Source organism: Salminus brasiliensis, chromosome 25, assembly GCF_030463535.1.
Source record: "Salminus brasiliensis chromosome 25, fSalBra1.hap2, whole genome shotgun sequence".
Classification (NCBI taxonomy): domain Eukaryota; kingdom Metazoa; phylum Chordata; class Actinopteri; order Characiformes; family Bryconidae; genus Salminus; species Salminus brasiliensis.
In genome coordinates, this window is record NC_132902.1 from 24,288,740 (window position 1) to 24,311,046 (window position 22,307).

Genomic DNA, 22,307 nt, shown 5'->3' on the forward strand with positions numbered 1-22,307 from the left:
AGCGTATTAGGAGAGCAAGTTTGATTTGCAGGTGTTTTTGGGGGGAGGTCCAGCATAGGGGGGCTGTTTTTTGCTCATTTATAGTTTGTAATGATGCTTGGGCCTGGTATGATAACTTTTTTGATCAGAAATAAGTGTGATATTATGGATAAACAATATTATTGTCTGTTTTATGCCACGGATATGATGATAATATAATGGTATAATAATGCAGTTGCACCCTTTTAAAGAGCAGTGAATTTTTAATTAATGGGAATATTCAGACATTGGAATTTTAAATAAAAAATGTTTATATATGTAAAATAAATTAAACAAATAAAATCTTCTTAAATTTGCCTTTGAAGGATTTGTATATTAGATAATAGCCACGTTTTATATGAAAATGTGTAGAACCGTCTTAGCTCTCTCTATAATGAGACCCCATGTGACCTAGAGCATTGTGTGAAGATGTACTCCGACCCTAAACCTGAATAATTGAAGACCCGAAGTTCTTGAAGGGCCGAAGTTCTTGAAGGGCCGAAGTTCTTGAAGGGCCGAAGTTCTTGAAGACCCGAAGTTCTTGAAGACCCGAAGTTCTTAAAGGGCCGAAGTTCTTAAAGACCAAAGTTCTTCGTATTTCCCATGAAAACATACCTTAACTCATGTTGTTCTGGTGATTGAAACGAGTTTCCCGGAGTCTCAGCTTCACAAAAGCAGTGGAATGTGTGAGATGAATTAGTGTAAACAGCGTAGATGGACACAAGTCCTTTAATTACAGATGAGAGACAGATGACACAGGGACAGGGACACAACGAGAGGCAGGAGGAGAGTATCTTGACCTGTCTTTACAGCCTCGTAACTCCTGATGTGAGTCACGTACCATCTGAGGTCGAGATGCAATGGTAAGGGCGGGCTCTACAGATTCAGGAAATGTCAGAACCATATTTCTGCCATTTATTAGAATTAGAAACACACACAAGGGTTACAGGTGCTGTATATGGCGAACCGTGAGGTAACATTTTCTGAATTTGACATAAAAAATGCATCAGATCAGAATCATATACAGCACTTTTAAACAAAGCCAACATGGCGTCTCATTCTCTGGTAATAAGAGTCTGTGTCCCGCCGGTGGGCCGATAGCGCTATTGCAAACTTCTATTAGCAGAGAATAGCCCCACCGGTTTGTACAGAGGTCCCTTAGTACACCTTAGTGTGAAATATTCCTTGGAGTGTTAAGGGGTTAATGGGCTCTCCTCGCTAAGTAAACACAATGGGCAGGGTCAGCAAAAATCATTAAGGTCACGTACGTGTACTGTATGATAAGTCGATAGCGTAAATACTGTGACAAGCCTAATTGTGCTGTTATTTCATGAAGCTTCTTAAACTGCATGACTGTTACTACATCCTGGGCCTTGTTATTCAGTAACTCAGTGGAAAACGGTGCAATCTGAGTAGTCGTTTAGTCGTAGTCTGGCTAAAGCGGGTAAACTGTGAGGCTTTATCTTTGCATGCCTTTTCCATTTCTGACTGAAATGAAACGTTCTTATAACCAAAGGTTATAACAGTTTATTTTAAGAAACACAGGCGCATTATATAGACAAAATTATGCCAGGCAGCATGGAGCCAATAGGTTCATGTTAATCTGCTATAGAGAGTCCTATTCTATTGGCAGTACTTCTTCTCTACAGGGGCTAGACCAGCAGTGTGTGTGTGCATTTGCACATAAAGTAAAGTAAGTAAAGCTTAAAGTAGCTGAATGCATTCATTAGAAGGGGTGTCCACAAACATTTGGACTTCTAGTGTAATGAGTTCTTGTTCTTTTTTTAATAAGCCTGAATTATTTTTTAAAAATTATTATTATTATTTACTATGCATAAAAGCTTTGTTCTTAATGACATTAATTTGTACATAACTACTACATAATAATTGTATTATTAGTTGTAGCTATACACAAGAAACACTCTGCTACCACCCTGTTACGCACATATGTGAACACAAATTCTCGCCTAAAATGTGATTAGTGTTTAAATGGGCAGCAGTTTGATTCATATTGGTTCTAGGTGGTGCCAAATGAATGTTTATGTGAATTTATGAAGTTAATAAGAGTTTAATAATCAATAATGTTCCATATTCTAGAGTGATGTTCTACTCATGACTAATTAGGGACTGAAGAACACTAAATAACTTGCATAACAGGGTGGTAATAACGTGTTTATTGTGAATTTACACAGCTAATAATGCAATTATGAGTGTTTTCACACACAACACGCCCACAATTACGTACTAAAGATGGTCATAATGAATAACGCTTTAACGTGTAGTGGTGTAACCCCCCAAATTTGCCTTATTTACACTATGCAACAACATGTCATGTTATTAGTTATTTATATTGATATTCGTACATAAAAATCAGAGAGAGTTTTGCTCTGTGGACTTTAGCATAAGTCATGTTGTACATCAGCTGCCCTTTCCACTAAACATCTCATGTTGAATGGACCACTGGAAATGGCTCAATGACTCGGAATAACATCACGTCTCGGAAAAGCATCTTCCCCTATAAAGTTTCCATTTCAGAGATATGATGTTTTATCACAACAGTGATGATCTGCACAATACACACACACACACACACACACACACTTACACACATTACACTGTCGTATGCATGCGCATCGCGTTAGACGAGGGCAGATGTGTGCAGTTATTTGTCGACAGGAACGCATCACGTAAATGTAACTCAGGCCCGTGCATCCAGGCGGGCCTGCGCCAGAACAAAAGACGTCATTAATATGTAGCGTATGCTTGATGCAGTGGCGCCTTAGGGAATAAATGAATACCAAATGGAGCTCTTGATGACAGGTCTCTGTCTCTTATGCAGATGTAATTGCTTTAACGACATCCCAGACACCAGCAGCTGCAGTGCAGGAGCACTTAAGGCCCTCAGCTTCACCCGCTCTCATAAGGAAGTGCTCTACCACCAAACTACATGAATTGCAGCGGGCCCGGGATGAGGCTGTGATCCGTTTCTGTTATTTTTCTTGAGGAGCTTTTAATGACTGACTTGAAGGCAGTGAAGGGTGGGTGACATGGTGTTACCCTCGGGCATTCAAACAAAGCTAGTCGAGTGTATTGAGAGACAGACAGAGAGGGATGACGGAGTTTGGAGTGTCTGCAAAGGTTCAAGTGAGACGAGACCTGCCGCGAGAATTGCCTTCTTATCGGCTTATCGTACAATATATGGACGTGACCTCGAACATTTTCGCTGATCTCAGTATTGCCAGTTGTGTTTACTTGTGTTTGTTTACATAACAAAGGAGAGTCACTAGTATTTTACCCAGCCCTGCTCTGTGTTGGAGGTGTGTAGGAAATGTATAGGTGCCTGGTAATACGATATGTACACGCGATACTGGGGTTACGATCCAATATATTATGATTATATTGCAATAATATAAGAAGGAGATATATCATGGTTTACAACACTACCACCTAGTGGTTGGAGTTTAAACACAACACTAAATGAACCACTGTCTGACACCAAACGGTACTACTATTCATTACTAATCAATGCTTTTTTGAGAATTGATATCACAATATTGCGATACTTTGATGCATCAATATTTTCTTACACCCCTAATGACCAAGGCGTTCATGGCAGAGCCTCCGTACACACAGAGTGGACCGTGATGGGTGAAGACATGTTACTCGAGGATATTCAAATTTGAGTTAAATATTGTTTTATTGTAGTCATATTTTTTTTTTGACAACAAAATAACAACTATATTAGACTACTCCTTTTAACCTTCACCCACACCGATCCTGGTCATGTGACTTAAAACTTCTGACATGAGCAGTAACGTCGTCCAGGCAATTCATTAGTCTATTAACTTCTATATTCTGAGAATATTTTTATTTACATTATTTTACTCGAGGCTGAGAGGTGTTTTTCTTGAAGATGCACCGATTGCAGATTTTTTTGGGGGGTAATTAGATTTTTTTCTTTTAACCCCTTAAACAACCTACCAGAGAATAGCCCCACTAGTCCCTGTAGTTACTGAGTAATACACCTTAGTGTGTAATGAGGCACGCTGCATTAAGGGGTTGCTGAAGACCGCTGAGCACCCTGTTTTTATTAAGTTTTTAATAGTTTATATAGTTTATATATTTTTTTAATTAATAATAAATAAAACAAATACATTTATGACATTAAAATTACTACAAAATATTACATTTATTTAGTAATATCATATATCACGTGTTGCCTTTTTTATGAGACAGTATATCAGCCAAAATACAATAGTTTCATCATGACTGGCCTAAGCGAGACCCTTTCCCCGTATCTCTTCTAGTGTCTCCATGGCTGTGCCGTGGCTGTGCCGTGGCTGTGCTGTGGCTGTGGCGCCTCCCGCATCCCGATGAGGGTATTAAGAGAAGTCATTGGAAGTTAAGAGATAATGACTTTGAAATAATAACAGAAGCTCTTGTGTCAGCACTTGCCCAACCTATTTGTCACCCTTGGTTTGTCTCTAATCTAATTCCGCAGAGACTTTAATGGACAGACTCTGACCTCCTCAGCCATCGCTAACAGGCCTTCGTCAGTACACAGTGTACACGATCTACACGACTCCACATGATTTCAATTTATCCCTTAAGAACTGATCAGCCATAACATTAAAACCACCTACCTAATAGTGTGTAGGTCCTGCTAGTGCCACCAAAACAGCTCTGACCCGTGGAAGCATGGACTCCACAAGATCTCTGAAGGTGTCCTGTGGTATCTGGCACCAAGACGTCAGCAGACGTCAGATCCTCCCTTAAGTCCCCCTTAAGTACTGGGTGGGATCTCAGGGGGGCATTAGTGAGTCTTGGGTGCACATGACTGGACTTGTCGCTGGTTCACCATTTCATTGTTCTTTCTTGGAGCACTTTTGGCAGGCACTGACCACTGCATATCAGGAACACCCCTAAGAGCTGCCTGATGGTTTGGCGATGTTCTGACCCAGTCCAGTCGTCTATCCATCACACTTTGGTTCTTGTCAAGTATCTCAGATTCTTGACTGTTCGCTTGCTGCCTGACATATCCACCCATATCCACCCACAAGTCAGTGTTGATTACACCAGAACAGTGACTCAAAATCATGGAGCGTATGTGTTCCAAAACCCAGGCTGTGCCGTCCGTAAGGAAGCCGAGGGAGATGAACTAGCCTTTGTTCCATTGTGTCCTGGTGCCTCGCCACTCCCACCATTGAAAGCCTCCTCTATTGGTCATCATGTATCATCTTGACCGATCTCAGCATGTTTATTACCCCTGTGCCTATAAGATGTGTAATTTCCTGCCAGGCGACTGCCCTGTACGTGTGTGTAATGCAGAGCAGGGTGCAGCTTTGGCCGAGGGACACCTGCAGCCTGGTGTACGGGGTGATGGGGAGAGGAATAGACGGGAAAGCCTGAACGAAAGCCTTTAAAATGAAAGGTAGCCTGGGGAGGGTTACAGATTGATGGGAATAGATTTCTGTTCAGCACAGCCTGATGGGCTCGGGACCTGTGGCTTGGCAGCCGGTCAACTGCAGTGTAGATGACCGAGTGCTGGGCAGTATTGACCAAATTCTGGATCTTATATTTTCTATAATAATTCAGGGTGAATTCAGGGAGAATAAAGGAAATCAATGATCCCACACTGTTATCCTGCTTTTCATGCAGTTGCATTAGCATTAGGAGTCACAACAAAGTCTCCAGTCAGTATGGCAGCAAAAAAAGGTATACAACTAATACATATGTAAATAAAGATGCAACAAAGGGTTCTTTGATTGACACCATAGAGGAACCACTTTTGATTCCACAAGGATCCGAATGTTTGTAGAAGAGAGGTGTGTATGTATGAAGGAGGTTGTCTACCCATTTGAAGGTTCTTCACACTCGCGTACATCTCTTCTACAAACGTGGGCTAGGTGGGGTTCCAGGTGGGTTCCAAGTGGGGTTCCAGGTGGGATGGACTCTAAGTGGGTTTATACATGTGTTTTTACTGGGACCCAGTCAGGATTTCCAAATGGGCTCAATCTTTACAGCCCACCTTAATCTCACATGGGTCCCATCTAGGGCCCCGTATGCAGTGTACAACACCGATGTGGCCCATGTTTAACCTTTGGTCCCATCACTGACCCTGGTGGGCATCCATATGTGGGGCCAATGTGGAACCCAAGGACAGAACCTTCTGGTTCCCAGTTGGGCTGCCCATACAGGCCCCTTATGGACATGTTAGTTGGCATCAGTCAAAGAACCTTTTGAAACACCCTCATTGTTCAGAGTGTAGCTTGTGTGTAGCAAACATCTGGAATTCTTAAGAAAACATAGAAATAATAGTTTATATATGAAGATTTAATAAAAATAGCACTTAAATCGACAACAGGCCAAACTGTCCAGACTGTTATTGATCATGTGACTTCTTTTTCGTAATCATATTTGATTTGTATACTGTTTTATTGTAGTTAGAGTTTTTTTTTGACAACAAAATAACAACAGTACTAGACTACCCCTTTTAACCTCCACCCACACCGATCCTGGTCATGTGACTTTAAATTTGAACATCTAGTTCTTCTGACAGGAGAAGTAACGTATCTAAATCTTAAACAACGTCGTCCAGGCAATTAATTAACCTATTAACTTTTAAATTCGGAGAATATTTTATTTATGTTATTTTACGCAGGTCTTTCTTTCTTTAAGGCAAAGTTCTCACAGTGTCCGTCTCTCCACATTCACACAGATATCCCAAGAAAAAAAGGGAGAGAGACAAAGAGAGAGAGAGAGTGAGAGAGATGAACTCAAGGTGGAGTAAACGTTAGCTAGTTAGTGCAAACGAATTAGAACAAACCTAGTAAGACAAACCTTACAAAATCGAAATAATCTAAGTAACAAACCTACGTAAAATCTATGTAAGAATTGTTGTAGCCAAGAGGAGTCTTGAAATAGGGTGGTGGGCGGGGCAAGCAGTGGCTCATTATCATTTAAAGGAATAGGCACACAAACCGGCCTTTCTGAATAGGGCTGTTTTATACAGGATGCTTTCGTCCAAAGCATGTCTAAAAAAATCTCCATTAAGACCCCAGACAGATACCTTGTGGAAGACGGTTATGTCACCTTTGAATTGATTCCCCCATTAACATAAACATTAACATGAAAGTATTTATTTGCTATTTATTTACATTTCATTTTTTAATGATCTTAGGCCTCGGGCTAATGCACTGAAGTGTGTTTTTCAGTATCAGTATCAGTGTGGTTGGCCACTGGAATGACTGCAAGACTAAGGGTCCAATGCCTTTCACTCCAGAGAGAAAAAGAGAGAGTGGGCGAGCGAGGCTGAAGTGAAACAGCAGGGAAGCAGCAGATAGAGAAACATAAAGGAAGGGAAGGCAGGAGAGAGAGAAAGGAAGAGGGAGGAACCGAGAGGACAGATAGACAGGGAAGGATTGTTAGATTACCGGAGAGCAGCGTTAGTCATCCATGAACATGCCCTTTGAGTCCCTGACAGAACCATCATCACTCAGCCCCGCTACACACTCTGCATTTTTATTTACACTGTGTACTGAATGCAGGAACGTCACAGGCTTTGAATCAAGGCCTCGGCTTAAATAGGCTTTGTCACAGAAACGACGGAGTGAGGTATGTTATATAGCAGAAATTTCACGCACTGTATAGTGTTGTAATGTGTCGGCAAGCCTATGAGTAGGTCCTCGGTTAGTGCAGAAGGTCACGGAGATGCCTGATACGTGTTCTTACATCACCATCAAAGCAATGTAGGTGTTTCTAATAATGTGGTCAGTGGCCAGTAGTTTGAAAAACAAAAACGCCAGGGAGTAAAAAAGCAGTGTAGGTGTTTCTAATAATGTGGCCAATGAGTGGAAGCACATGGTAGGTGTTTCTAAAAAAAAAAGTGACCAGTGAGTGGACGTACAAGGCAGGTGTTTCTAATAAAGTGGCCAGTGAGTTGAAAAACAAGGTAGATGTTTAACTTAGTGGGCCTTATGTGGACATATAAGAGGTGGCATTCTAATGAAGTGGCCAGTGAGTGGAATGCAAGGTAGCTGTTTCTAATAAAGTGGCCAGTGAGTGAATGTACAAGGCAGGTGTTTCTAATAATGTGGCCAGTGAGTAAAAAGCAATGAAGGTGTTTCTAATAATGTGGCCAGTGGCCAGTGGGTTGAAAAAACGTGGCCAGGGAGTGAAAAAGCAATGTAGGTGTTTCTAATAATGTGGCCAGTGAGTGGATGTACAAGGCAGGTGTTTCTAATAAAGTGGCCAGTGAGTGAAAAAGCAATGTAGGTGTTTCTAATAAAGTGGCCAGTGAGTGGATGTACAAGGCAGGTGTTTCTAATAAAGTGGCCAGGGAGTGAAAAAGCAATGTAGGTGTTTCTAATAATGTGGCCAGTGAGTGGATGTACAAGGCAGGTGTTTCTAATAAAGTGGCCAGGGAGTGAAAAAGCAATGTAGGTGTTTCTAATAAAGTGGCCAGTGAGTGGATGTACAAGGCAGGTGTTTCTAATAAAGTGGCCAGTGAGTGAAAAAGCAATGTAGGTGTTTCTAATAAAGTGGCCAGTGAGTGGATGTACATGGCAGGTGTTTCTAATAAAGTGGCCAGGGAGTGAAAAAGCAATGTAGGTGTTTCTAATAAAGTGGCCAGTGAGTGAAAAAGCAATGTAGGTGTTTCTAATAAAGTGGCCAGTGAGTGGAAAAAAAGCAAGATTGTGAAGGACCCCAGTCATCCCAACAATGGACTGTTTTCTCTGTTGCCCTCGGGGAAACGCTTAAGAACCCTGAAGGCTAACGCAGAGAGAATGAGGAGGAGCTTTTTTCCACAAGCCATCCGTGCCGTGAATGGGGACAGGGACTAGGACACTAAATTAAAATATCTACATACACCAAACTATGGTTCACTACGGACAAAAACGCAAATATTTCTTTTTAACTCACACATACACTCACATACAGATAAATATGTACGTATGTATACATATATATACATATATTTATATATACAGACACGCACTATTCCATCTGTATATTTTCTTACTTCTTTTATTTCTATATTTATAAATATATATATATTTTATTTTTAATTTAAATTTAACTTAAATGTAACTTTTATTTTATTTATTTTAATTTTTTATTTATTTATTTATTTTTTGCACTTTTGCACTTTATTTCATTAAGTTAAGGTTTAGTTTAAGTTTAAATTTAGATCTTTATTGTATAGCTTTGATGTGGGCAGACTGTCTAAAAAGCATTTCACTGCAAGTTATACTGTGTATGACTATGTATGTGACAAATAAAATTTGAATTTGAATTTTGGAAGCACAAGATGGGCGGATGGTGAGAATATTTCAGCACCACAGACAGCACCAGTCCTACTCTGTCATTGCGCTTGTGAACAAACTGCGGCTGCTTGTTATAGCGGTGTAATGCGCTGTAATTTGCATCGGTAATCAAATGAATGTGGACATGCTGAGGTGAGGATCAGTCTGTGTAATTTGGAGCATGAGCGCCCATGGCCCTTGTAACTCGCCATGCGGCACTTTAGCCACGTTTTTGACAGACATGCTGTATCAGAGCACTCTGCTGTTGTGTTTTCTCTTATCTTTTGGTGCAGAAGTCTCTGACACCGCTGACTGTCACCTGGTCCTCACGGCCTCGGGGGACATACGTGACAAGCGCAGAGAAATAGCCTGTCACCTTTTCTAAAATGTTGCCCCAGCATTATCTCATACTGTCAGAAGACGGGCTGTATCGAGACCTCCGTTCAATTTTATTTAATAAACATTGATTAACAGCTCTAGCTAATGTTAATATTAACAACTAACTAATAGCAGCTACAGCAGTTAACATCTGGATAACATCAGCTAGACCAGTTAACATCTAACAGCGAGAGTAGTTAACATCTAACTACCCTCTGTCACAGTAAACATCTAACATCAGCTAATATAAGCATTTAATGTCAACTAGAAGATTTAACATCTAACCAACATTAGATGGAGTAAACATCTAATTAACCTCTAACATCAGCTAATATAAGCATTTAATGTCAGCTAGAAGATTTAACATCTAACCAACATTAGATGGAGTAAACATCTAATTAACCTCAAATAAAGTAAACATCTAACGTCAGTTAGAAACTTTAATATATAAATGACGTTTACCAGAGTAGGCACATCTAGTTAACATCTTCCTAACATCTACCACAGTAAACATCTAACATCAGCTAGAGTAAACATTTAATGTCAACTAGAGGATTTAACATCTAACCAACATTAGATGGAGTAAACATCTAATTAACCTCAAATAAAGTAAACATCTAAGGTCAATTAGAAACGTTAATATCTAAATAACTTTAACTAGAGTAGTTAACATCTAACTAACATCTAACATCAGCTAGAGTAAACATTTAATGTCAACTAGAAGATTTAACATCTAACCAACATTAGATGGAGTAAACATCTAATCAGCTGCAACTACAGTAAACATCTAAGGTCAGCTAGAAACTTTAATATACAAATAACGTTTAGAGTAGTTAACATCTTACTAACGTCAGCTACAGTAAACATCTAACATCAGGTAGCGTAAACATCTAACAGATAGAGCAGTAAACTTCTAATCAGCTACAACTACAGTAAACGTCTAACGTCAACTATAAACCTTAATATCTAAATAATGTTAACTAGAGTAGTAACATCTAACTAACATCTGCTACACACAGTTCTTGGAATCTACAGAGAAGTACACACTTTGCGAGTGTGTACAGTATATTTCTATCACATAGGTTGGTGTAGTGTGTGTGTGTGTGTGTGTGTGTGTGTGTGTGTGTGCTGCAATGTGCAGTAGGGGGTTTACAGACTGCTAGCTGTTAGTGGCCGCCCCTCAGTGTGGAATAAAGCTTTAATGGGTGTGCAGGTTGGACTAATGGGCTTCCTCTCTGTTTAGGACCAAGCCCACGCTGACGCTTCCCCTTTAAAACACACACACACACATACAGGTTGTTTTTGTCCTTCCTGTGCCAAACAGCATCTTCCCCTGAGAGGCTGAGTCACACACTCCTCCAGGTCCTCAAAAACACACACACACACACACACACACACACACACACACACACACTTCCATCTCCTAACACACAACATGTTGGCCCTGTCTGAGACACAAGCAGACATGCTGTTTACCTTATATCTGCTGTTTGTTCTGCTGAAGGACGAGTGTGTCCCTGCTGTCCCTGCTGTCCCTGCTTCTAGGGGTGTAGGAAATATCAATATATATCGAAGTATTGCGATATTACGTTTAGCAATACTGTATCGATTATTAACAAACACAGTATTGATTATTAATAAATAGTTTAGATGTAAAGATCGGTGTCAGACAGTGGTTCATTTAGTGTTGCGTTTCAACCCCGACCACTAGGTGGCAGTGGTGTACTCTGTCTTCAGATCCTACTGTTGGTGTGCTTTTATACTATGACCTTTTCCTAACATTTGACTTGCAGTATTGCAATGCACCAAATGTCCAAAAGTTTGTGGACACCCCTTTTAATAAAAGCATTCAGCTACTTTATGTTGCACCCACTGCTGACACAGGTGTGCAAATGCACACAGCCAGACAGCTTGTCTAGTCCCTGTAGAGACGTACTGCCAATAGAATAGGACTCTCTGGAGTAGATAAACATGATGAACTTATTGGCACCATGCTGCCTAATAAAGCCAGGCGTGGGGTATAGAGGGGGTATAAAGCCCCCCAGCATTGAGCTGTGGAGCAGTGGAAGAACTGTGTTCTCTGGAATGATGGATGGTGGAGCTCCATCCAGTACTTTTGACCTCACTAATGCTCTGGTTGCTGAATGCAGGTAGATCTAATGAAAACCCCCTGCTTTCCTGGTGATCTTATAAAGGTCATAATGAATAAAGGTCAATGCAGAGTAAATAAATGACTGAAATGACCAATTCCCCTTATTGCTGCCAAAAAACTGCAGTAATAGCTTGTAGAAGTCCATGGGTTAAAACATGCAGACATGAACTAGCCGGATTAATGATGGTAGGAAAATTGCCCTGGATTGAGCAGTTTGCACTGATAGAGTGAAGAACACCTGCTGAAACAGGACATGGCTGGTCGCTGTTGGACGTGGCTGTAATGGAATATAGCTGCTTAAGTGGAGGCATTCAGAGCTGGTGGTCATTTCTGACACGCTGGTCCAGCAGGTCCAACCCGTAATGCCTTTGGACAAAGCTCTGATGGCTTTCTGACAGGGAATTCTGGCTCCATGCATTCAGGCCCGCTCTGTAGTTCTGGAGCGACGCTGGCTGTCAGCTCACCTCGTCCACTCTGGACACCTCTGCAGAAGAGACTGCTGTGCGTCCACTGACAGTAATGCCAGCAGTCTGGCAGGACTGGAGTTGTCCTCTTGGACTGTTAATGGAGGGGAGAAGAGGAGGAGAGTCACTCGTTTTGAAGGATTTTAATGGTTCCAAGCACTTCTGCCTGTTTTCTCAGGGAATGCTAAGCAGCAACCACTCGTTCACCTCTATTATAGCAGCGCAGGCTGAACATGGAAGACCCTCATGGTTAAAATAACAAAGACATGTAAAATGCATTAAAACCGGGCCTCTAGGTTATGACGGTGCTGCCCGGGGTGAGCTCTCAGTGCTGCTCTTCTGCTGTCCCACTGCTGTCGAATAAATCCTTAATGGGAAAAGTACTGACGAATAAAAAAGAAACATACACGATGTGGACAAAAGTATTCGGACACTTGCGCAAATGTATTGTTACTTCTCAAATCACATTGTTGGAGTAACTGTCTCTACTCTCCAGGGAAGAAGGCTTTCTACTGGCTTTCGGAGGAGGAGCATTGCTGTGAGAATGTGGTCGTATTTAGGGACAAGAGCATCAGTGAGGTCAGAATGTTGGATGATCACCACCCTACCTCATCCCCAAGTCATCCTCAACTCATCCTAAAAAAGTATTTGATGAAGCACAACCATCATCATTCCAGAGAAGACAGGTCAATGCCTGTCCACAAGTTCATGCCTGGCTTTAGATGCCAATAGGTTCATGTTTATGCATCTGCTACAGAGAGTCCTATTCTATTGGCAGTACTTCTCTAGAGGGACTAGACAAGCTGTGTGTGTGCATTTGCACATCGGTGTCAGTAGAGACAGTTACTCCAACAAAAGCAGGAGAAACGCTCTTAAATACCCTTTGAATGAACATGTGTCCCAATACTTTTGTCTTCTGTGTAATTCAGAGTATTCCAACCCCTTATTTAATATCTGACCGCATCACATTATATTGTCTCGTATTATGAGTTATTAAAGACACGGTTTCTGTATGTCAGAGTGACCTTATGAAGAGATAATAACGATGCACTGTCACACACAGAGAGGAGAGACCGGAGCAAGAGAGGATGGAACTCTGGATGGAGAGGAAGAAAGAGAGCGAGCGAGATTGAGAGGGCGAGAGTGGGCATTTGAGCCACGCTGCTCTGCTGGCACAGCACGTGGCTTCTGCCATTTGTCAGGATTTGGGCGGGAAAATTGCCCTCGGTGTCTCTCCCAGATGGCGACTTTTCCCAAATAAGGCTCAGAGGATACAGCTGGCAGAGAGAGAGGGGGTGGGGGGGGAGGGGGTTTGGGAGGGTGGTGAGGGGGGCTCTGTTCCCTCTCCTCTGCAGTCATGTCTCTGCTGCCCAGTCCGCTGTGAGAGCCGGGCGTTCTGCCAGTGATGAAGCTAAATCCTCTCTCTCTATCCACTTTCTGGATATCAGCACATCTCTCTTGCCACTGCTGCTGCTGCTGCTGTTGACCCGTGTGTCATTGGGCTGGTCAGGCTAAGTGGCCGTCTGCCGAGTGTCTCGCTGCAGAGGGCAGAACAAACACTCATGAAGCCGCATTTAGTTATCTCATACACAGACACGTGACGGCTTTCCCCAAATGTTTGTGGACACCTCTTCTAATAAATGCTATTAGCTGCTTAAGGTTGCTACCATTGCTGACACGGATGTGCAAATGCACACACACACACAGCTTGTCTAGTCTCTGTAGAGAAGTACTGCCAATAGAATAGGACTCTCTGAAGCAGATACATGAACATGAACCTCTTGGCACCATGCTGCTGCCTAATGCCAGGTGTGGGCTAGAGGGGTCATCCAACATCTACACTAACGCTCTTATTCCTGAATGCAATCAAATCCTCACAGCAATGCTTCTTCACAATATAGTAGAAGTCCTTCTTCCCTGGACATTATTATTGAATTTCAGAAGAAACAATGAATTAACAGGTGTCCCAATACTTTTGTCCATATAGTGTATAAGCTTTGTTAGGTGCTTCTGTTGGTACTACAGTGACCTGCCAGGTTCCTTCAGTAGCTACACTCTTTACGAGCAGGTGTCTGGACACTTTTTGGACGTATACTGGTGGTCCAGTGCTCCAGAGACCCTGGAGGCTAAGGTAGAGTACGACTAGTTGTCCTTAATTCCTTTGTCCATTTCAGGAACTCCTCTCTGGATTGCGTTGGAACAAAGCTCATTTCTTAGCTGTGATTAGAATATAGTGTCTGGGACGGGCGCGGAAAGAGAGGCGTGCTGGCATAAGTCTAGAGTGTGTTGTTTGTTTTCCTGGCTCTAAAAGGCTAATCTCCTAAGATGGACACGTTAAAAGGACACCGCAACAATTAGGCTTACAAATTTACGGGGTAGAGTCACCCTAGTCTGTGGGGGATAAACTCGGTGTCATTATCGGGCTTATCGCAGGAGAAACATCTGCTAGCCCGGATGCGTCGCCACAGGATAACAAGCATTAGCGCCGAGGTAAAGGAGGAGGGAAAGGTTCCTTTATAGCCTGTCTGGGGCGGGACAACCCTATCTCTCCTCAGCCGCTCCTCCCCATTCGTCTCCTGCTGTGACAGGAGAATGGGACGGCTGAATGAATTAGAGTCTTTATGAGCTCACATGTGGTAATCTCAATACGCAAGTCTCTGCGCTCTGAACAGGGCCAGGCTCGGGCCCTGCTAAGGAGACTGAGCTTTCTGGGCCATCCAGGCCTGTCCAGAGACCAAGAGGAGCTTCTGTTGGTTTAATTGGCAGAAGCATCTTGTCACGCTCCTCATGACAGGAGCTCCCTAGAGGTGAATGATGACTGGGGCTGATAGCTTGTCCAAAGCTGCATTCTGAAAAAAAAGCCTGCAGTGCGGTGGCATAGCCAGAATTTCATCTCAGGAGGGTACTGCTTACAGCTGACAGGCATTATATCAGGCTATACCTCATTGTAGAAAATGCCCTGCATTATATTCTTGGAAATGGTTGGTGTGGTTGGTGTGGCGCAACAGATAACACCACTACCTGCAATTGAGCTACCACACCATGTGGGAGACTGGGGTTCGATTCCCGGTATGGGTGACTATGAATGCTGCACTACACCAATAAGAGTCCTTGGGCAAGACTCCTAACACTGCATTGCCCCACCTCTGTAATATGAGTAACCTTGTAAGTCACTCTGGATAAGAGCGTCAGCTAAATGTAAATAATGATTTCTACATGGTTCTTGACTTGGGAAAATGACTAATTTAATTGGTCTGTAGGATGTAATTACTTTAATATGTATTGGAGAATCAAATCTAGCATCATAAGCATCATAAATACCTGAACAGTGATTTCAGGATTAGAAAAAAAAAGGCAAAATCATCATCAGCCATAACATTAAAACCGCCTGCCTAATATTGTGTAGGTTGCCCTTGTGCTAACAAAACAGCAGGCGTCCAAAACGTCTATGAGGGGATGACTTCACAGTCCTACAGTCCACTACTACTATGTAGGTAGATACCGTCTACTAAAAACGTCCTATGGGAAAAGTTCCTATAGTCTGGAGAAACGGTTGAGCAGCTGCTACGCTCTTTACAAGCAGGGTTCTGTAGTAAATCCAGTGGTTCTCAGTAGAACAAAGACGTTTCCTTGGTTAAATTGTTCTTTTCTGAAAACTTTTTGTAGATACACTAAAAAGACAAAAGTATTAGGACACACCTCTTAACCCTAAATTTAGGTGTCTGATTCAGTCCCATTTCCACAGGTGTCTAAAATCAAGCCCCTAGCCCTGCAGTCTGCCTTTCTTCCACACATCAGTGAAAGAACGGGAGGTTCTAAAGAGCTCACTGAACTCCAGCGTGGTTCTGTATGTAATAGGAGACACCGCTGCACCAACTACAACAAGTCAGCTGGTGAAATTTAGACCTTCCCTCTTAGATCTTCCTCCATCAGCTGTGAGTGGTGTTATTATTGAACAGTGGAAGAGTTTAGGAGGAACAGCTCACAGAGAGCAGCTCAGGCACAGAGTGTCTGTCAGACCACGTAAAGTTACAGAGCGGGGTCAGGGCCGAGTGCTGAGCTCAGAGCAGAGTGCAGAAAAGCCTCCAACTGACTCAGTAACTGCAGCAGAGCTCCAGACCTGCTGCTGCTGCTGTTAGAGCTTAGTGCAAAGGAGGACCGGCTCCATATTAATGCCATTAAAGCTTGTGAAAGGTGTCCCAATACTTTTGTCCATATAGTGTACTATAGTGTTATATGTTAATATTTTGATATATCTAATGATTAGTTTTCTTATTTATGGTTCACCCACTCAGAGAACTCTGTAGTCATGCCTCTTCTGAAGTGTTCATGTGGATGGATGGCCATGTTCGAGCTTTCCTCTCGCATTCATGTTTATTTCATTTGATCTACAGAGTTGACTTTCGGAGGGTAGGTCCTGCTTTTTTTTTTTTGCTTCCAGAGTTTCTGCAGACGCCTAAATGTTGCTCTGAAGCACAGAGGGGCTCATAGATCAAAGCTGTCTCCTCCATGCTGGAGTGATAGATCCTCTCTCATGCTTCTCTCTTTGCTTTTGTTCCAGGTTTGTGTCTGAAAGATAAAGGAGCTCCTTCACCCTACAGCTATTGGTGAGTGCTGCAGCTTCCACAGTTGGATCAGTGGGTTCTGCGTATAGGATGCACTCTACACTTTATTAGGCAGACTCTTCAAGAACGTATAAATACTAGCTTTTAATATTTGAACACTGTAATCATCAAAATTTCTCTGTAAATTACTGACTAACTAAAAAACACACTATTAATCCACATGTAACAAACCACACCGTGCCACACACCAGCACCGGATTTGGAAAATATTAATAATAATATTAATAATAATAATAATAATAATATAGCGATATGGCGAAGGCAATACTGCGGCTTTTAAAGCTTTTTTTTTTAAATCATATTTCCATTAGCATCCATCCAATTCCAATCTAATTCTTTCGGAACTTGCTGGCCCTCTTATGGGTTGTGTCCTCTATGCTACGTGATGGGCCTAGTCTGCATCTGACCACAGGCTCTTTCAGTAGGATGAGGATGATGGTGCTTCTATGCTGGCATGCTGCTTATATGTGCTGTGTGATATACAGCTCCAGCACATTGGCTGGGAAATTGCAACTTTAGCAGCAATCATGTGTGATGCAACAAGGATTACACAGCTGCTAAACCAACAAGCATTACGCAGGATTTGTGCATGTCCTGTGAGCTACGAATATTAATACTGCTGCGTTTCTGAGAAATAATAACTGCGCGAATCTACATCACTCTGCTCTACTAATCAGATTTGGTCATGTTCTCCTCACCCCGAAGGCAGTCAGTGTACTTGTGTGTATATAGACAATGTAGGTGTGCACTTTTTTATAGTTCTCATAGATGGTGTATACATCGATATGTTGATGGTGTATACGTTGATTATGTGTACATTATTACGTTGATGGTGTATACATTGATACATTGATGGTGTGTACATTGATGGTGTATACATTGATACATTGATGGTGTGTACATTGATGGTGTATACATTGATGGTGTATACATTGATACATTGATGGTATGTACATTGATGGTGTGTACATTGATACATTGATGGTGTATACATTGATGGTATGTACATTGATGGTGTGTACATTGATGGTGTGTACATTAATGGTGTGTACATTGATGGTGTGTACATTGATGGTGTGTACATTAATGGTGTGTACATTGATACATTGATGGTGTGTACATTGATGGTGTGTACATTGATACATTGATGGTGTGTACATTGATACATTGATGGTGTGTACATTGATGGTGTGTACATTGATACATTGATGGTGTATACATTGATGGTATGTACATTGATGGTGTATACATTGATACATTGATGGTATGTAAATTGATGATATGTACATTGATGGTGTATACATTGATACATTGATGGTATGTACATTGATGGTATGTACATTGATGGTGTGTACATTGATACATTGATGGTGTGTACATTGATACATTGATGGTGTATACATTGATGGTATGTACATTGATGGTGTATACATTGATACATTGATGGTATGTACATTGATGGTATGTACATTGATGGTGTGTACATTGATACATTGATGGTGTGTACATTGATGGTGTGTACATTGATACATTGATGGTGTGTACATTGATGGTGTATACATTGATGGTGTGTACATTGATACATTGATGGTGTGTACATTGATGGTGTATACACTGATGGTGTGTACATTGATACATTGATGGTGTATACATTGATACATTGATGGTATGTACATTAATACATTGATGGTATGTACATTGAGTGTGTATACATTGATGGTGTGTACATTGATACATTGATGGTGTATACATTGATACATTGATGGTATGTACATTAATACATTGATGGTATGTACATTGAGTGTGTATACGTTGATGGTGTGTACATTGATACATTGATGGTGTATACATTGTGTGTACATTGATACGTTATTGGTGTGTGTGTGTATATATATATATCATAGCTATTCCTGAGTTCCAGCAATTGCCAGAACCAACCGTAGATGATGCTTTACGCACCCAGCTAACATGCCCAAGACAGGCCTGTATGGGTAGCCCAACTGGGACCCAGACGTTTAGTCCCTGGGTTCCTTGTTGGCCCAACATATGGGTGCCCTTCAGGGTCCGTGATGGGACCAGGAGGGGTTAATCATGGGCCCCATCTTGGTTTGTACATTCTGATAATTATATACTGTAATTAAAAATAAATAGACTTTACTATACTGATTAATGACAAATTACGGCAATTTAGGTGTTTTAATAGAGCTGCCCTGAGTAATTTAAAGACGCGAGTGGCCGATTTTTTTTAATGTTGGTATGTTGATGTGTTTCTTTATTTAACAACAGAGTAAGCCCCAACAGAATTTCTGCAGTACACTTTACTTATTTATCAACATTTTTGATAAATTAAACATTTATTTTTAAACCAGGAGAAAAGCAGTGTGATATTAGCATATAAATACCCTGATATACACACGTAAAAATGCTTAAATCAGTGGCGGCTCAGTGGTTAGAACCCTGGGTTGAGCTAGGCCTGTAATCTGCTCTGCATGGTTGACCCTGTGCTTTGACCATGGTTTTCTAAGCTGGATAATTCAAAGAAAAGAATTTCATTATACCGTATAATAACAACAAAAGCACTATTATTGTCTGTTGTGCATTATTATTATTATTATTATTATTATTATTATTATTATTATGGTTATTATGACTTTTTAAAAGGCAACTTTACAGGTGAAGGCAAACGTACACCCCTTCTAATGAATGCATTCAGCTATTGCACTTATTGCTGACACAGATGTGCAAATACACACACAGCTACTGCCAATAGAATAGGACTCTTTGGAGTAGATAAACATGAACCTACTGGCACCATGCCAGCTAATGTCAGGCGTGGGCTAGAGGGGTATAAAGCCCCCCAGCATTGAGGAGCTGTGGAGCAGTGGAAGAACTGTGTTCTCTGGTATGATGGATGGTGGAGCTCCATCCGGTCCTTCTGGGATGAGTTGTGGATGAGGTGGGTTGGTAATCATCGTCCAACATCATGACCTCACTAACGCTCTTGTCACTGAAAGCAATCAAATCCTCACAGCAATGCTCCTCCAAAATCTAATAGAAAGTCTTTAGTTACTCCAACAAAAGCAGCAGAAACGATGAATGAGCAGGTGTCCCAATACTTTTGTCCATTTACGTGCTGATGACTGGTGCTGCTTGAATAACATGGATCTGTGTGTGGACATCATAGCTAGTAGCACCTGGACTCAGCTGGGAGGTTGGAGCGTAGAGCCTGGTTTCGTTATCGGACGTAGCCACTGATGTTCACAACGTAACGAAATGAAATCTGATGAAAATTGCTCGCCGGGTTTGAAGCCGCAGCGCCGATATCAAGCCAAAGTGCTGGGAGGCTCTGTAGCACCGCAGCACCTCTCACCAGATTGCTCTCAGAAACTGAACAAATCTATTTCAGTCTCTGAGTCGATGTGTATTGTACAGCAAGGTGCGCACAGATGCAGCGAGAGCTAGGAGGGGGAGAGCCATGCGCCGAGTGGGCGGAGGGGTGCTGGTGCTGGTGGATTTCTTTGAAGATAAGGAAGGTGGAGGAAGAGGAGAGAAAAACAACAGCTGAGCTGCTCACCTCTCACAGCCCTCCTTCATCACTTATTTATCCTCGTCTTCGCTTTAATATTCATGGAAGTGGTTCAGTCGCGGCACCGGCATCCCGATGATGTGCGCTGCACGTTTTTGTGGTTTCCCCTGCTGTAGCGCACCTGTTCCAAATCATCAGATGATTATCAAGCTCTCTGTGAGCCGGGTCAGGTGAGGGGAAAAAACTGAGGAATCTGCAGAGCATGGGGTTTCCACAGCGGGGGTCTGATTTATGCAGCAGATGTTTTCGGTGGGAGACGCTGTGCATTCGGTGGCCGGCATGGGACAAAGGCAGAGCGCACACCTACCGGATAACAGTCAATAACCAGTGCTAGGCTAATGTGGACTGCCAGTTCAGCCCAAGTAGAGTCACATACTTATTATTTTTACATCAAATAACAGTGTAAATACTCAGTAAATGCATTATTGGCTATTTTAAAGCTTGAAGTATCTACTCGGTATCTGCTAAATATCAATATTAGTATCAGTATTGGGAAAGTAAATGCAGTATCGTGGCCTCTGTAGTTCTACTAGAGCTCTTAGGCAGTAATACCAAAAGAAGGCACCTGCATATCTAATGTATCTTCTGAGACCAGAGCTCTTATTGACCAGAGAACCTATTTGCACTATGCCTGATGCCAGGCGTGGGCTAGAGTGATGTCAGGTTCTACTGGTGAATATCTTCTGGATCACTCCAAACTTTCATCCCAAAGCTCATAGGATGGAGCTCCGTCACTCCAGAGAGCTTGCAGAGTTCTTGGCACTTGGCATTGGATCCCAGCCCATGCCTGGCATCAGACATAGTGCTGGTAGGTTCATGATGTTTATCTGCTCCAGAGAGTCCTATTCTATTGGAAGTACTTCTTTTTTACAAAGAGAAGATTTGTGCAGATGTGTATCAGCAATGGGTGCAACTTAAAGTAGAAGGGGTGTCCACAAACATTTGGACATATGTAGTGTATTTGAGGTCAGGACTTCAGGAAAGCCATTTCAAAGGCCTAATGTTAGCTCGAGCCATCCCATAGTCATTGTCTTGGGGTAACTGGTCCGAGCCCAATATTACCGTTACATTGGACGGTCCGTTTCAGCACCACGAAGGGGTCCACACCAGGAACCCGTTGTCAGCACTATATACTGGCCTTTTTTCCAGAGTGTATCTAAATGATGCTGAGATCACAAAGTGAACGGGGGTGGGGGGGTGGAGGGGGCGTGACCACCGTGACCACCGTCACCTGATTGGCAGCGGGGCTCAGAGACGACACAAACACATGTATACCCTCCACCACACCCACACGGAAACCTGACAGAACATCCCAGGCCCAAGTGGGGCTCTAATAGGTCTCTACACACGTACAGTCTAATGGGTGTTTGGCAGCTCAGCCGTCTCATACTCTCTGTGTTCGCTCCCTTGAGTGCTGCTGAGCATGACCTTAAATGGTGAACGGCATCAGGGCGGAGTAGGGTGGTGCTCCTCACCGCCACAGTGGAGACAGCAGCAGCTGTACCATGGTGTTCGTGTAGAGTAGGGCATTTCCCAGACTTTGATTGACTTGGCCTGCGCAGATGTGGCAGCTGCGGGCTGTAGGGTGTGTAAGGTCACTCTTAGACTTTCTGCAGATATCGAGAAGCTGATGCACTGACGTACTGGTCCGTAGAGGCCGTGGCCGTGATCCAGTACTGAGTATCGCTATCGGCTTACATCTGCTTTAGATAAAATGCTGGATCAGGTTTCGGATAATAGGGTATGCAGTTTGACTGCTGGCGTAGAGGTAGACCTCGC

General features: G+C 42.4%; 1 protein-coding gene across 5 annotated transcripts in view; it reads left to right on the forward strand.

The window, feature by feature from the left end:
• Window positions 1–22,307, forward strand: part of apba2b (amyloid beta (A4) precursor protein-binding, family A, member 2b) — a 154,251-nt gene that overhangs the window by 25,043 nt on the left and 106,901 nt on the right. For 4 of the 5 annotated variants that reach the window (XM_072670963.1, XM_072670966.1, XM_072670967.1 and 1 more), the window contains exon 2: window positions 16,879–16,924. The exons of the other annotated variant lie outside the window; for it this stretch is intronic. The gene's annotated coding sequence lies outside the window, so the exon portion shown is untranslated. The remainder of the gene's footprint in view (window positions 1–16,878; window positions 16,925–22,307) is intronic. 5 annotated transcript variants of the gene reach the window in all.